The 15,186-nt window shown below is 50.5% G+C and overlaps 1 long non-coding RNA gene across 3 annotated transcripts; it reads right to left on the bottom strand.

Moving 5' to 3' along the window:
* Nucleotides 1-1,956: 1,956 nt before the first annotated feature.
* LOC104858359 lies at nt 1,957-10,043 on the bottom strand. 3 transcript variants are annotated; one of them, XR_004518529.1, is made up of 4 exons: nt 8,451-10,043; nt 6,896-7,142; nt 5,213-5,332; nt 1,957-4,322 (listed from the first exon to the last, which is right to left on the bottom strand). It is a non-coding gene; the product is annotated as an uncharacterized LOC104858359 (long non-coding RNA). The 3 variants fall into 3 exon arrangements; XR_779122.3 differs by lacking the exon at nt 8,451-10,043 and having other exon boundaries at nt 6,896-7,449; XR_779121.2 differs by lacking the exons at nt 6,896-7,142; nt 8,451-10,043 and having other exon boundaries at nt 5,213-6,133.
* Nucleotides 10,044-15,186: the final 5,143 nt, after the last annotated feature.

The following is a 15,186-nucleotide window of genomic DNA, read 5'->3' as shown; positions in this document are numbered from 1 at the left end:
TCTCAGTGGGGGTTGAGGAGTTGACCCCTGGAAACCACTGAACCTGCTGGTAAAGGATTCTGTTTGAAAGAATGGCCCTGATGATGGAAAATATAGGAACAAGAAGCCGCTTTTATGGTATTTAAAGGATGGCCTGATACGGAATCTTCTTCCAAATTCAACGTGGTTATTTATTAGCAGTGGTTTAGGTCTGTGATACATAACTAATCACCTCAGCGATTACACGCAGACACCATGTCTCGATCTTTACCATTCCTCCTACCCCCTTCCTTCCCATTACCCGCTTCCCTACAAAGTTTACCTCCGTGTTCCTACTCTCTTTTTTTTGTTCTGTTGTTTTGTTTTGTTTTGTGCTGGGGCATGGAACCCAGGGCTTCACACAGAGCTACACTCCCAACCCTTTTAATTTTCTATTCGAGACAGGCTCTCGCTAAAGTCACAGCAGCATTGCCCAGGCTGGACTCAAGCTTGTGATCCTCCTGCCTCAACCCCCCACTGTGCTGGGGTCACAGGCGTGAGCCACCATGTTAGGCTCATGGCATCATCTGTGAAACAAGCCACTCCTGTCCACTGCCGATGGTTGGGTTGGGATCCTGATCCTCCAGTTTCCTCTGAGACTTGGGCCTCTCTCTTCCTGTCACCTCTTGGTCAGGCCTGGCTGCTCAGACCATCCGCTTTCTGCCTGTCCTGGGCTCAGGGATTCCCCGACAGCCTAACAGCTGTGGTTTTGGGGTACATGGCATGCTCTGGGGAGGGGAGTTACTATCTGTCTTCTCTTTTTATTTCTTTGGCTTAAACAATGAGGTCTCGTTGTGTCACAGTTCTGGGGGGCAGAAGTGGGAAAGCAAGGTCTGGGCAGGGCCACCTCCTTCCCAGGCCCCTCGCCTGTCTGTGGGACTTGCTGTCTGTCGCTGGCTGGCAAGTCACCAGATCTTTGCCCTCACATTTACGTGTTCTCCCTGTTCGCTTTCTGCAAAGGCACCGTTCACGTTGGATCAGGGCCCAGCTGACTCCAGGCTGACCTTATCTAAAAGGAAGTACGCAGGCAACTATCCTGTTTCCAAATACAGTCACGTCTAAGTGGATGTTAGGACTTCAACAGATGCGTGTGGGGTGCAGGGACATGAGGAAACTCAGAAGAGGAACAGAGGGTCCTTTTTTTGCTCTTCTCTCCCGCCCGGGGTAGTTTGTTCACATTCCTTGCCCAGGTCTGTAGTCTGTTTGATTACAAAGTCTGTTTCCTGCAGTGTCACAGTTCCCAAGTTGAGGGTGTACAATAATTCCTGGGGGTCCAGGGGCAAGAGTAAATCTACACTTCAGAAACCCTAGGGGGCTGGGGAGCAGGGAGTCCCACTCAGAAAGCCCTGTTCTGGGTCTCCCAACTATTGGCATAAAATGGAATTTACAGATCTCAAAGCTTTGGTCTCCTACCTGTGATTACATCTAAAGTCTCATTCCTAACATAGATTTACAGTTTCTCTTTTCTCTTGACTTATCTTGCAGACTTCCGCTTGTCTTGTTGATCTTTCCAAATGGCCACTTCTGTGTTTTATCTTCAGCTCTGGGTTGTGTTTTCCTCGGGGTCTGAGGGTCCATTTGCATTTCTGCCTCTTCCTTAACCCCGCTCCCTCCTCTGTTCTGGGCAGTGTCACTTTCATCTCGCTAGAGCCCAAGCTTCGCTCCTGTGCTGCTCACCTCCCCGCCCAAGGCAGGGTTGTGCCTGGAGCCTCATCCATCAGCTCTGCAAATGTTCACATGCTATTTTTATAGTCGCTCAGACATTCCTCTGACAGCATCTCTTTCCTACTTGGCAACACGTACACTAAATTTAACTTGATTGGTAAACAGTTCTGGCACGCGTTTCCCTCTAGCGTCATCTGTTTCAGGCTTCCATCGCTCTCAGGTGAACATCGGAGCCTGTTCAGGCGTTGGACCCCTGGCCTCGGCCCATCTGCGCCCCCTCCAAGTCCAGGGGGCCCCCTGCAGAAGGAGAATCCAGTGTCTGCCCCTTCCCGTCCCCGGTGCCACACCTGCAGGCTGCTGAGGCCCAGGTGGTGGGGTGCCACCCAGGGGCGTCCCTTCTGTGATGGATGCAGGTTGGGGGGGCGGAGGTTTTGCATCTGATTGGCTGCCACTTCTGCGGTGTCATTTGGCTGTGGTGCGTGTGAGGGTCTCTGGGCCCCAACTCCACCAGCCTCACCATGTTTCGGGGTCCTCAGAGGCAAAGGAATTGCTGCCCACCCATTCGGTGGCGGGGGCTCTGTCCTGGCCGCTGGCTCAGCCAGGCCCCACTGAGCCTGCCCAACCCACAGGGCTCCACTCCCCCGCAGACTTCCCCGAGGTCTGACGCAGCTTCCTGAGCCCGAGCCCTCTTGGAGCTTCAGGAGGACGATCTGGTGGTTGATGTGAAGCTGGGGGACTCGTGAAAAGATAAATGACAACAGCTCTGGTTTTGCAAAGTCTTATTTGCTTTTCTCTGGGTTGCTGTTACCGGGCTGTTCTGGGAGCCAGGCAGGTGCAGAGCTCCTGCCTGTTCAGGGCAGAAAGGACAGGAAGATGGCAGTGGGGACAGAAATGGAAATGGGGTGCAGAGGGAAGCTGAGGTGGGCAGAGTGGCTGCAGCTATTTCCCTGCATTAAACAGAGGCAGCACTATGGCCGTGAGACCTGAGTGCTCAGAGCATAGTGGGAGAGAGTTCGCTTTGCTTTTCTGGCTTCTGTCCTTTCCTTTCCTGGTCCACACTGAGAAATTCCTTCTGGTCTGCTTGCCCAGGCTTGGCTCCCGCTATGTGAAATGGAAGCTGAGGGGACAGGCAAAACCTTATTTTCTCTCAGAAACTCCCGGACCTCAGGATGACTGGCTCGGCCCAGACGCCCTGGCCCGCTGGAGCGTGGTGCCCTGTGCGTCCATCTGTGCCTTCTCTCCGTGCCCTCGTCTGTCCTCCGTGCAGGCAGACAGGGGCATGGGACAGTTGGCCTCCTTCTGTGGGTTTGGCCTGTGGTCTCAGGACCTGCTTAGGGCCACCTTGTCCTCAGCTGTTCTGTGCCAATGGAGGCAGAAGTGAAGGGCAGGATGAGGGGAGTGGGCTCCGGCCAGCTGGGCGGGCAGACATCTTAGGGCAGGAGGAGTTCCCAGCCTGGCTGGACGTGGGACTCACCAGAGGAGCTCTCAAACCCCCAATTCCTGGTCCCCCAGTGCAGCTGAGACTGTGTGCGGGTGGCCCGGCGTCGGCATGGTGAGGAACAAGGGCGGGTCTCATGGTGGTGTCCCAGCGGGGAACACGGCACCTCTTGCAAGTCCCCTACAGGTGACAGACTGTGGAGAAGGGACGGGGCGGGGAACAGCAGGGGCCCACGGTGACAGTCGAAGGCACACAGCCCGGGTGCCAGCAGTCAGACAGGCACTGGCAAGGAGCAGGTGGTCCAGGCCGCCCTCAGTGTGAGTCTCCTCCTGGCCTTGCAAAGCCACGGTGAGCAGCAGGTTGGTCTCTGCGGCCTTTGGTCCAGGTCAAAGGGAGCTGTCGCCATCCCCTCCTCAGCCCTCACCCAGCCAACGCCTGGCGGCAGCGGTGCTGTCTCAGCAGGAGCCCGGGACCCTGCGGGGACCTTCATGGTGGACACTGAGATCTGTGCCTCCTGGGAAGGGAATGTGCTGTGTTGAGATCATTTCCTTGGCAGCTGCAATAGCCGGTGCCTGGAGCTGCTCTTTAGGACTGGAAGACAGCAGCGCCCTGTGCTCCAGCATTTCCCCCGGGCGGGCTTTACAATAGGAGGCAGGAGAAAATATAAATAACCCAAAGCAGAACTTGGAGGCAGGCCTGACGGCTGTGTGGCAGCAGCTGTGTGGGTCGGTTTCCAGGCCTGCTCCCGCTGGCGGGCCATCCTGGCTCCGCTCCGTGGGGATGATTTTGCCGGTGCTCTGTTCTTTGCAGCACCCTTGAGATGCAGATGGCTTGACTGCCCATGCCGCCCGGCTGCACAGGGCTGTGTGGCTTGTCCCTCACTGGCTCATCAGAGCGGACATGGACCCAAAGGCGCAGGGCGGCAGAGTGGCATCGAATGCGGTCCAGACTCTCTCGGCTCAGCCCGCTCCTGCCCCACTGAGGTCCTTGGGGTGGCACAGAGAAGCGACAGCCTTTCCAGCCCTTGATGTCATGTCAGCTCAGATCCTCCATCCCGCAGTCCCCGGCAGCCTGGTCTGGTCTGGCTTAAATTCGTGTAACTCTCACTGTTGAGGCTGAAAGCCCAGGGTGGCGGCATTGGGAGTGGGACTTCAAGAAGGTGGGCCTCCAGGGCTCTGTCCCTGCGCAGAAGCGGATGTTCCTGGAAGGGAAGGACCCTGCTGAGTGACAGCACAGTGTCGTCCTTCATACCTGTCCACCACTCGCGGCTGCGGAGGCAGCAGTGCCCTGGGCAGAGGCAGGTGGCCCGCATCTCCGGCTTGCACTCCAGCCTCCAGAGTTGAAAGAAGTAAATTTCTGTTCTTTCTAAGTCCCCCAGACCGAGAGTGGTGGTAGCAGCCCACGTAGATTATAGCCTGGTGCGCTCTTTCCCCATATATGGACTCTGATAAACGCCCGTGGTGCCATTGGCAGAATCCATGGACTTTAACCCATATACTTGCAGGGCACCCTCCGTTAACCAGCAAAATCTGGGTCCACAAGGTGGCACCCCCGATTCTCCAGCGGGCCGGTGGACGCAGCGCTGTGTCTCTTCCGGTTGTGTTTGAGGCCGCCCTGTTCTCTGCCCATCCCAGTGGATGCTGGGTCTTTGTGCCATGGGAGTACCTCTGCCTACCCATCATGGCGCCCGCCCTCTCTACTCTGAACCCTCAGGGACCCTGGGGGCCCAGTTCTGTGGCTGTCTGTCCACCCTGTCAACTCCAGGCCCTTGGCAGACAGCTGCCCCCATCATCTCCCTGGTATCCTGGGGTCCTTCCTGGGGAGGCCCCCGAGCTCCATCATGAAGTCACCCTAGGATTGCTATAGCCCTGAGCCGCCTGCGTCAGCTGGGCACTTTCCTTCTCTCCCTCGGTGCCCAGAGGGCGATGGGCTGGAAAGCTCCAAGGAGCCATCCACACAGGGTACTTCTTCAGGTCCCTCCATTGCAGGCCTAGAGCAGCGACAGGTCAGAGACTCTCCTGACTCAGCCTCTGTCCTGGCCCAGGCCCTGACCACATGTGTGTCCTCTGGGTCTTGTGGACCTCCAGTTACCTGTGTGGTTTCTTCCTGTGGTGGATGGTTGGTGTTCCCCAGAGCAGCCGTGTGGCCGGTGAACCCCTGGAAGGACTTGAGGGCCTCAGGGTACCGCATTCCTACTGGCACAGCATGCTCCTGTGAGGGGAGGCCCGAGAGCACCAGCAGGGAAAAAACACAGAGGAGTCCCCGCACAGGCTTCTCTTCCCTTCTGCCCTTGGGCAGCACACAGCCCCCTCCTCTGTCCAGCAGCCAGAAATCCAGCAACATCCATGAAATGAGGCTAGGAACATTGGCTCGCAGCCCTGTCATGCAGAAGCTGCTGCCCAGCCAACCATGGGTACCGTGATCAGAAGACTCCTCTACGTGGTGGCTCACCTGGTGACAAATCCTCCAAACCAGGTTTTTTCATTTATCACTTGATTAAAGACCTCCCTGAAGCTCAGTGGTTCTGCTGCCTGCTTTGCAAGCGCAAGGTCCTGAGTTCGATCCCCAGTACCAAAAAAATAAATGAAGACCCCCCCCTGAAATCGTGTTGTTGCACCCTCAAAAGTGCTCCAAGGAAGGAGGCATGGCAGAGAGGCCTCACAGAGGAGAAGCAGTTCATGGTGGGCAGAAGGCAGCAAAGCAAGCAAAGGACCTTAGCAGTTTTTTTCTGCCCCTTTTATATTCTGTCTAGGCTACTAGGATTAAAGTGGTGTCAAACCAATCAGTGTACTGAACTAGTAATCACCCAATCTTAATCTTAGCATTGTACCATGAGTTAGTCACACACTCTAGATCCAGCCACCTCTGAAAGAGCCCCACCTATGACTGCAGGAGGCTTTGGCGGACACCTACACACAGCCTGAACAGGGGAGACTGAAAATATGCATAATAAATAAATCAAACGATACAGTAGAAAGCGACACACTGGCCAGGCATGGTGGCGCATGCCTGTAATCCCAGCACTTGGAGGCTGAGGCAGGAGGATTGCTGTGAGTTTGAGACCAGCCTGGGCTACTTAGTGAGTTCCAGGTCAGTCTCAACTACATAGTGAGACCCTGTCTTAAGCACCCCCCAAAAAAAGAAAGAAAAAAGAAAATGACACGCTGTGCAAATTGAAGTGGGGAAGGAGGTTAAGGTTGGTGAGTTGGGTTTTCTTCTCCTTGGGTGAGGGTATCACAGTTTTAAATTCAGTCATTAGGGATAAGGACTACTGAGGATCCCACCTACGGCAGGCTGGGCATGGGTGGCCTTCTTAGCTCACACTTTACTTTTTCTTTTTGGTTCTGGGGATGGATCTAAGAGTTGCTCTACCCTGGGCATCATCTCCACACCACCCCCATTTTTAACATTGAGACTGGATCTCGATAAGTTGTCCGAGTGGAATTCGAACACTCGATCCTCCTGCCTCAGCCTCCCAAAGTGCTGGAGTAATAAGCATGCACCACCGTGTCCTACTGACACATTTTTACTTTAACAGGACTTTTTTTTCAGCCAACAAAGAAACAAACAAAAAGCCACACACACAGGATGAGACTGAACAGATGGCAGTGGAACTGACCCCCGTCTCTGCCCCAGAGGCCAGTGGCCTAGGGATGGGACAGTGATTGCCCAGTGCCTGGTTTTGCCTGTTTTTGTCTCAAGCCCAAAGAAAGCATATGTGCCCCAGCCACATGGGTGCACCAGCATCCCAGTGGCCATCTCCACTGGGCTTACCTGCAGCTGCCCATTTTCCTTTCCACCGGGGGACAGAGGCTCCCTCAGACAGGACCGGGACTCATGTCCCTGTCCTTAGAATCTCTGTGCTCCCCTCTTCAGTTGAGAGCACACAGGTGTTTTTGTCCCAGTGCTTTGGCCTCGGGTTGTGATGGAAAGGCCAGCAGGAGGCGCTCGGGAAAGTCCAGCTTCCTCTCTGGGCATGAGGAATCTGAGTTGGCACTGGGCTGTGTGGGCACCGGCCATGCTGAGGTAGGATAGAAATATAAAGATAGGTACAAAGGAGAAAGAATCATAATTTTAAAATGGTACTTCTAAGAAAAGCTGCAGCTTTTGGATACATGTGGGGGACCAGCCCCCACTAGTCGAACAGTACCTGAAGGAGAGAGTGGGGATTGAAAAGGAAAGACACTCTAGGCAGAGTGGAGACAAAAGACCGTCTGCTCTAATTGAGGCAAACCTGGCTCTTTATACACACATTATCAGCACATTATCTTGTGTAGATACACAAGAAACATCTGCAGAAAGACATCACAAGAAAATGTTTAGACACCATAATATTTTACGATTCCTAAGGTCAAAAGGTATTCACATGCACTTTGGGCTGGAATGTGGCTTCATTACGTTGATAGATTAGCTCCTTGTTAACCACTTCTAGTTTTCTGCATACTATTGTTAGGTGAGAGTTTCAGTTTCCCCACAGATACAAAAGTTACTCAGGTCCTCTTCCCTTCCAAGAAACTCGGAAGAATTCCCATGGGTCTTCAAGAGCCTACAAGTTAGGCTCCGGAGCCCTGCCTTTCCCCTGTGAAGTTGCTCTTGAGTATCCCAGCTTCCAGCCCAGGGAAATGGTTTGCATTCTGGCCTACCCCACCAGGAGGGCACACCCTCGATGACCCATCCGAGAACACCCCAGACCATGGAAAACCCTCAACTCCAGACCACACTGCTGCTCTCCTGAGGGCCCGCCCTCTATTCGATTCCTACCGCTTCTGAGTGTATACTTTTAAATTTTGCCGCATGAACCCCTTTATGATTCTTACTGACAGGTCTTGAAAAATCTTTCCAGGACAGAAGTCAGCAAATGTGCAACCTGTGCCGGGGGTGGGGTGAGTCCAGCCCCCTCCTGTCTCTGCTTTGGGGACCTCCTCCTACTGTCTCTCTGGGTGGCCTGAACTGGGGCTTCCCGGGTTGGGAAATGGTCTCAGAGGATCCTGGAGTGCGGGAGCTCTGAGGAAGCAGCGATGTTCCCCCCACCCGGGCCAGCTCTGACTTCCAAGAGGGTCATTGGGTGCTTCTGAGTCAGGTGGCACAGTGGGTAGGAGCTCAGACATGGTGCCAAGTTGCCAGGTGTAGTGAATTCTTAGAGCTGTGTTGCCTTGGCATGAGCTTTGCCTGTACATTGGACTCTGTGCCAGGAGTGGAGCTCAGTCACCCATGTGACCGATTTCTAGTCCCCACCTCCTCCTAGCTCCTCAAGGTGGTCAGTCTGTGCCTCTTGATGGCCACGTCCATGTGGGACACCCCTGCTTGACGTGCCCCACAGACCCCATACCTTGCAGGACACACAGACCAACCAGTCACAGTGCTGTCGGGTAGTCCCTTTAAAAACGGCTTGCCAAACAGAACTATCCCAGGTCCTTTTGTCTGGAACAAAGAAAAGTATATTTCAAAGGTGAGGGTTGAAGGGGTAAGGGAAAAATGAAAGAAAGGATAAAAGCAAAAATAAAAGTGCAGGAGACACAGGGTGGTCTACCATGAAGAATCACAGTAGTGGATCCTCGTGTCGTCTTGTCTCTTTACGTTGTCCACATCTGAAGGGAGCCTTCAAGAAGTTCTACATACGGGGCCCTGGGAATTATTTGGCACTGTCCTGGGACCTTGTCATTGGCAGATCCTGCCTTCTTCTTCCAGCCAGCTCTGCCACGCCCACCTCCGATAGCAATGGTGTTAGTCCACCTAGCTCATGCCTGATTGGTGCCCTAAACCCACCAATCAGAGTCCCTATGGGAATCCCCCCCTGGGGAATGTTCTGAACCCAGAGAAGGTTCTGCTCCACAAGTCCCTCTCTCCTCTCCCTTCCCTCTTCCACTGGTGGAGCTCCTGCTATCTCTGGACTTCCTGGGGGCCCTGGAGGGTCCCTTCCTCTCTCAGCTTTGGTGAGTTGCCTCATGCTGAAGCAGGACTTACAGAGAAACAACTTCTTCCCAGCCTTGGGCAGCCCCAGCCCTTGGGTCACACCCTCTCCCTTGTAGCTGTAACTCCTTGTTCTGGTACAAGGAGATAAAATTGACAACTATGTCCTGTAAGCAAAGTTTATGACACCCTGTTCTCATATGATTCATAAGACACTGTCTTCTTTCAAGGCTAAGTTACAAAACTGACTGCCCTCAACCTGTTCTGGTAAACTCATTTGCTGTGTCAACAGAAAGACTACCCATCTTCGATCAAATGTATAAAAGCAGGAACTTTTCTTTGTCCAACACTCTTCCTTTGGACAGGAGTCTGTTGTGCCTGCGTTGACCCTAAAACCTGAAATAAATCCTCCCGATTCCCACTGGTCTCTCCTGTCTTTTGGAATCCAGTGACACTGTGTTCCCCCGACCACCACCAGCCCACCTCTCTACCCTCTGGTCCATCCTTGGAAGTGGTCACTTGCCTTTTCGACACTGTCCAGAGAAAGACCTCAAGGCCAAACTAGAGGAAAATGCATTTCCAGGTGTGCGGTGCCCCCTCTCCACCAGCTGCATGTGGAGGGCAGGCCACGCTCGAAAGCCACATGGGTCCTCAGCGTTGAGTGGGATTGAAAGTTCCTCTCGCTGCAGGTAGCAGCAAGGATGCAAGGCTCCCGGGGTGTGTAGTGGGAACTGGGGACACCCGCTTAGACTCTCAGCTGTCCCCACTTTATGGATCCCTGGTAGAATGATAAACTCACGGTCACACAGAGTCTGCGCCCTGAAAGGTGAGGTGCACCCCGTTCTCCAGCCTGGGTGCCTTCATTCGATTCTTTGCTTCGTGGTCATGCACTGTCTAGTGGTTAGCACCAAAGAGCTCATTGGTGTTGCCAAGGAATTGCTAAATGAGCAAGGCATGGAGGTGCATGCCTGTAATTCCAGCACTCTGAGAGCTGGAGGCAGGAGGATTTCAAGTTCAGATCCAACCCAGGCAACTTAACAACTTAGTAAGACCCTGTCTCAAATTTTTAAAAAATAATAAAGAAAGCTGCGAATGTAGCTCAGGGCAAAGGCTCTGCATTATTCAATCCCCTAGTACTGGAAAAGAAAAAAAAAAGAGAGAGAGAGAATTGCTAATTGCAACAAGATGAGTGTCTCTGTGTGGTGTTAAGTTTGTGTGTCTCACGGTGTCTGCTCCAGCACCTCCTTCCCCAGGAACCAAGGTAGGTGAGATTTTGTCAGTCTTTTCCGTTACTTTTTCTTCGCTCCCTCCTCCTACCTCCTTGTACCCAGTAATGCTGACAGGCTCCCAGGTCCCAAGGTCTGCCTACCCTAAAGCCTTCCCTGTGTGTATCGCCCACTTTTTTCACAACCAGTGTTTGCTACAGAATAGGAACCTTCTTCAGGGCCTGATCTCCACAGCCTTGTGCTCTGATGGGCAGTTGTCCCCGGGACAGGAAGGACCATGGCCCGAGGGCCAGGCTCCAGGAGGCTCAGTGCACTGGGTGGGGAGAGGGCACATTTCTGTCATCTCTCCAGGGGCTGCCGTGGGACTTCCTCTCTGGCTCTCTCCATGGGGAGCCAAACAGACCCCCAAGGATCTGCCCAGCCATGCAGCTCTAGCCTAGGGAGCCATTTAGCTCAGAAGAGCCTGCAGCTGGGAGCTGGGAGCAGCGACAGCCTCACCCCAGGCTCCTCTCCGGTTGCCTTCCAACGGTGCCCGCACTGTCCTGCACAAAGTCAGGACTGCCCCCCGACTGGGCTCCCTCTACTCTGCCTTCTGCCACCTGAAACTCTGGAGTTCACAAGTGTGCACCCAAAACCCCTAACACCAGTGCCCTCGTCTATTCCTGCATTTATGGAAACCCAGGGGTCCCTCTGCACCACCTTTTGGGGTTAAAAGTCACCAGTGCTGCCACTCGCTGTGCTAAACAATGTTTTGGGGGGCTTCCTTTCCTACCTGCCTTAAGAGCCAGGACAAGGTGGGTGCCATTTTTCCTTGAATGAAAACAGGGTGGAGGGAGAGTCCGAATTACTGGTTCTAGGTTCTTTTTTGGGGGCCCTGGTTCCAGTAGTGCCCAGGATGGTGACATTGCCAGTCCCATCTTTACGTCAAAGTTGGATATTTGTTGTTGTGAATTCTTCACATTAACTTTGTCTTCAAGTGTTACACTAAATGATGAGAGTTCATTTTAGTCGGTGAGTTTCGGGGATCCCCCAAATCCCCTTGGAGGTGAAGCCTTGGCACCCGTGAAGCCCCTCCCACCCAGCTCCAAGCGCTCCTTGCTGTCTAATGTTCTGGGGTTAGCGAGGCAGCCCTACGCATCTTAAGTGGCTTTTAGGGTATCGGTAATGATTTTCTCTTATCATTTTGTTAATTAACAATTACTTTGTTGTACAGATGTTCCAACAACTGTGCTAGAGATTCGAGATCTAGCAACACCCACGTGGGTCCTCACGAAGCTGGTGTGGTTCCTCCACCAGGCCCGGGGCCTACAGTCCCCAGGTCCCTGTCCCGTGTGGCTTTGTTGTCACCAAGGGGGAGAGCATCACCCTGCCTCTAGGCCTTCTTCCATCAAGGCGACGATGGGGCGCCCGCCCTCTCCCCACCCTTGCCAGGCACATTCCTGCCTCTGTAAACACAGCATTTTAGAAACAAGTTCCTCCAGCCCCCAGCCCAGGACCTCACACGCAGCACCCACCACAGCCAAGATTGTGCGGAGGACACAGTGATGAATAGAGATCCCTGAGGGTCCTGTCTTTAACTCCCTGTGTGTCCTCTGTCCTGCAAATCCAGGGAAATCCTTCTGATGACAAAGATCTGAGTGCATTTCCCAGTGAGGAATCCAGGCAAGGTGGGTCCCTGGGCAACTTCAGCACTGAGGCGACTCACAGCAGCAATGTCTCCCTGACCCATCAAGTGTGATTAAAAAAAAAGCAGTGAATGTTTAAATCTTAAAAGTTTTTACTACAATAAGACACGCTGTCATTAATCCCCTTCAAAATATCCCTCCTAACTTTAGAAACATTTATCCGGTCTTTCTTGCCACCTTCGGCAGCAGTTCCGGAAATCCTCTTTTGTGAGGGTCTCTCTGGCTGTCTCAGTGTCCTGGTTCAAAATGCTCACAGCAATCCCCATCGAGGAGAAACATGCTGATGTGTCCTCGTCTACCTGATGCACCAGATCTGGCCCTGCGTGACTCCGGGCTCTTCCTTAAAGTCAAAAATGGCCGCAGAGGTAAATGCTTTGAATCAGTTGAGGGCAGCGAGGCAGCCATGACCCTTCAACCAAAGACACTCCCAAAGGAGGACTCCCAGGCCGCCTCTCGAGCGGCGAGGACAGTGGGATAAGCGTGTTCAAAGTGAGAGTATTTCGAGGGGGATTCATGGCCATGCGCCTTTCACTCTAGTGGATATTTTAAAAACGTAGCTGTTTGCCTCCGGCCTTCCCTGCTAGCCAGCTGAGTCATCGAGGTCAGATTCCATAGTTGCGTGTGGTTCTTTCTCATTTTGGGTATTAAAAGATTCGAAGGCCTAAATCATAACTTTAGCTTCTCTCATCCGCTGGGAAGCTTCTCCTGGTGCTCCTGCCCTTCCTGTCTCTCTGCTCCACCTCGTCCCCGGCCCTCCCTCTCAGCTCTTGACCTCCCCATGGGAGACAGGTGCATAACACGGCCTTTGACGGGCTGGATCTAAACCTCCTGTGGTGCGTGCTCCATCTGTTTCTAGCCCGCTCCTCTCTTCTCCTGCTTTCTTTCAAGTTGTGTACCTTTTAGGGTCCCATTTTATCTCCTTGAACGTCTTAGCAGCCACACCACATCTCTTAGTGGTTTGTTCCACATTTTGCACTGTATTAGCTGCTTGGGATCAATAAGTGCAGGTGGAAAATTACTGTACAAAACACACAAGCCTGTTATGAGGCTTGTCATTCATTTGAAAATACTCCAGTACTGTTGGTGTGACATCAGGTATGTGCTGACCTGTCGAGTAGGTCAGGCATGTCACATGTTAGGTACTTGCTCTCCCGTGTGCGGGTCCAGGGGACAGTAGGAACTTTCTGGAAAGGCCCCCTCCCTCTAGGTGGCGATGGCCAGTCCCGCTATCCTGGCCTGCACCCAGCACTGTGCCTAAATGGTATCCCGGTCATTTCTTCTTTACTATTAAAATTAGTCAGAGGCCGATGACCACAGTGGGCACATGGGCTCCTCAAATCACAAAGAGACACCCCCCACATACACTTTTTGGGACAGCTAGAATTTAAAGAGGCTGACCCCACCGACCGCTTGCAAGTATGAAGGCTGGAAACGGCCCTTTGGAAAACAGCTCAGCAGTTTCTCAAAGAGTTAAATGTACACTGACTCTAGGATCCAGCAATTCAAATCCTAGGGATTTATCCAAGAGAAATGAAAAATGGCCACAAGACCTATATGCCAATGTTGATGGAAGCGTCATTCAAAAGAGTCAGAGTCGCTGGCAGTGCCGAGTACTTGCCTAGTATGGGCAAGGTCCTGGCTTCTAGCCCCAGCCCCAGCAATGGAACGAAAGAAAGAAAGAAAAGAGCTAAAAGAGGAAATGGTCCCAATATCTATGACAATTAGATGTGCAAGTTATGATACATATATATGATACATATTATAATATAATTATAATAATGTATAATAATATAATTATAATTATACGGTAATAGAATTATCATAATATGATACATATTATAATATAATTATAATAATGTATAATAATATAATTATAATTATACGGTAATAGAATTATCATAATATGATACATATTATAATATAATTATAATAATGTATAATAATATAATTATAATTATACGGTAATAGAATTATCATAATATGATACATATTATAATATAATTATAATAATGTATAATAATATAATTATAATTATACGGTAATAGAATTATCATAATATGATACATATTATAATATAATTATAATAATGTATAATAATATAATTATAATTATACGGTAATAGAATTATCATAATATGATACATATTATAATATAATTATAATAATGTATAATAATATAATTATAATTATACGGTAATAGAATTATCATAATATGATACATATTATAATATAATTATAATAATGTATAATAATATAATTATAATTATACGGTAATAGAATTATCATAATATGATACATATTATAATATAATTATAATAATGTATAATAATATAATTATAATTATACGGTAATAGAATTATCATAATATGATACATATTATAATATAATTATAATAATGTATAATAATATAATTATAATTATACGGTAATAGAATTATCATAATATGATACATATTATATATATACATATATATATATATATGTATATATATTGCTACTCAGAAATAAAGAGGGACAAAATACTGATGGAAACAAAAACACGGCTGAACTTCAGAGGTGTGGACAGTGAAAAAGAAGCCAGATGCAAGAGTCCACTTACTGTATCTTTCCATTTGTAGGATATTCTGAAAAAGGTAAACCGTAGGGACAGGAAGCAGATGAGCGGATGCCAGGAGATGTGGGTGATGAGAAGAGAGGAGGGAATCTGGGATGGCAGCAGCACCCTCCCTGGGACTGGGGATGGTCACACCACACACAGGACACACGGTGACCGTGTGCATTTGTGAGACTCATCAGGCCCTGCGGATGCTCCTTCATGCAACCTAGACCTCAAAAAATCTAAATACATAAAAAAAAAAACAGTCTAGGGCCGGGGATTTAGCTCAGTGGTGCCACTGCCTGCCTCGCCAGCACAAGGTCCTGAGTTTGATCCCAGGCACCAAAAAAACAAAACAAAACAAAATGTCTGAAAACAACTTGGACTTTCCAATCAGATGTTTAACTATTCTTCAGAACATATTCAATGACAAAGTTTCTTGTCCTAGTAAGAAATTATAGACTTTTTAAAATATTAAATCCAGTTGGTTTCCTTCTGAATTTTCCATCTGTATGTGTCATAAAGTATATACAAGTACTGCAGGACACAAAAACAGTTCACACATAAATCCCACACGTGTCGGGACACCCGCTCAGGTCTTGCTCATTGATATGGAGGGTCTGGCAGCAGAGGGCGGGGCAGGGAGGCTC

The sequence above is a fragment of the Fukomys damarensis genome, unplaced genomic scaffold (genome assembly GCF_012274545.1).
Source record: "Fukomys damarensis isolate Sample0158 unplaced genomic scaffold, DMR_v1.0_HiC HiC_scaffold_23, whole genome shotgun sequence".
NCBI classification, from domain to species: domain Eukaryota; kingdom Metazoa; phylum Chordata; class Mammalia; order Rodentia; family Bathyergidae; genus Fukomys; species Fukomys damarensis.
This window is presented reverse-complemented; position numbering and strand designations above follow the sequence as displayed.